The following is a 1,764-nucleotide window of genomic DNA, read 5'->3' on the forward strand; positions in this document are numbered from 1 at the left end:
ACATTGAAAGTATAATGTATTGACAATTCTATGGGAAGATCAATTTTATTGTTCCATGCAATCAAATGAGTCATTTTACTAAATGTCTTACGGAGCATTTATAGTCAAATAAAGAATTAGGAATCCATGCTATCTTTAGATCTACAGACTCACTCGCAATTGAATTGAGCTATCTATGGTTAACATTATAATGAAAGTTCATCAGTAAAATTATTTACGCTAATTCATTGAAACTTTAAAAAGAAATCATCTCTAAATTTAGATAAGATAGTAAGTTATACTAAGTGAATCAGGTGTGGTGAAGGTCGAACAAACACGTGACCTTCAAATCTTCAATATTACGCTCTCCCAACTAAGTTATCCCTGTTAACATTGAAAATGAAAATTTGGAAATTTTAAAAAGAAATAATCACTAAATTTAGATTATATAGTAATTTTAAAAAGAAATAATCACTAATTTTAAAGTGAATATTCAAGTTATGTAAGTTAGTCAACTTGAATCTACAGCTAACATTAAAAATAAAAATATTTTCACTACTTCATACAAATATTTTCATTACTTCATTGACATTTTAAAAAATTGAATAGTCAGGAGTCGAGTTATGTGACTTGAATCAGGTGCGGTGAACGTGGATCGAACAACGTGACCTTCAGATTTTCAGTCTGACGCTCTCAAAACTGAGTTATCCTCACTAATATTTGAAAAAAAAAATCATAAGTAAAGGTATTTCCGCTAATTCATTATATTTTAAAAAGAAATAAACACTAATTTTAGATTGAATAAAGTTATGCAACTTAATAGACTTATGCAACATAAACCAAGTGCGGTGAACATGGATTAAACATGTAACCTTGAGATATTCATTCCCAACTGAGCTATCCCCGCGAACATTAAAAATAAAAATTCATGTGTAAGGGTATTTCCGCTAATTCATTATTCATTGAAATTTTAAAAATAAATAATAACTAATTTTTTATTGAATAGTTAGCTTATGTAAATGGAAATTGGTGCAGTGAACGTGAAGATTAAACACGTGACCTTCAAATCTTTAGTTTGACACTCTCCCAAATGAGCTATCCCCGCTAAGATTAAAAATAAAAATTCATAAGTAAAGCTATTTCCACTAATTCATTATATTCTAAGAAGAATTTATAATCAACTAAACTATAAGATATAATGAATGTCGATCAAACACAAGACCTTCCAATATTCAATCTGATGCTCTCCCAACTAAGCCATTCCAGATAACATAAAAAAAATGAATAATCACATGTTTTAGATTGAATAGTCAAGTTGTGCAACTTAGTCAACTTATGTATAAAAAACGTGCTAGGTCTTCCTCTAATTCATTGAGATTGAGATACCTTTAAATCTTCAATATGATACTCTAATTCATTGAGTATGAGATTTTAAAAATAATCGCTAATGACACTAATTTTAGAGACAAATTATGCAACTTAAACAAAGTGCAGTGAACATGGATCGAACACGTGACCTTCAGATCTTCAGTCTGACGCTCTCCCAACTGAGCTATCCCCGCAATCATTAGAAATAAAAATTCATCAATATAGGTATTTTAGCTGATTCATTGAGATTTTAAAAAGAAATAATGACTAATTTTCTATTGAATAGTCACGTTATGCGCAATAGGTGTGGTTAACATGGAGATCGAACACGTGACCTTCAAATATTAAATTTAACTCTCTCCAAACTAAGCTATCCCTGCTAACATTAAAAATGAAATTTTTTAAGTAAAAGTATTT

The 1,764-nt window shown here is 29.3% G+C and overlaps 1 non-coding gene across 1 annotated transcript; it reads right to left on the reverse strand.

Moving 5' to 3' along the window:
* Positions 1 to 1,468: 1,468 nt before the first annotated feature.
* TRNAF-GAA lies at positions 1,469 to 1,541 on the reverse strand. The gene has a single exon. It is a non-coding gene; the product is annotated as a tRNA-Phe (tRNA).
* Positions 1,542 to 1,764: the final 223 nt, after the last annotated feature.

This window comes from Cucurbita maxima, unplaced genomic scaffold, assembly GCF_002738345.1.
Source record: "Cucurbita maxima cultivar Rimu unplaced genomic scaffold, Cmax_1.0 Cma_Scf03146, whole genome shotgun sequence".
Classification (NCBI taxonomy): domain Eukaryota; kingdom Viridiplantae; phylum Streptophyta; class Magnoliopsida; order Cucurbitales; family Cucurbitaceae; genus Cucurbita; species Cucurbita maxima.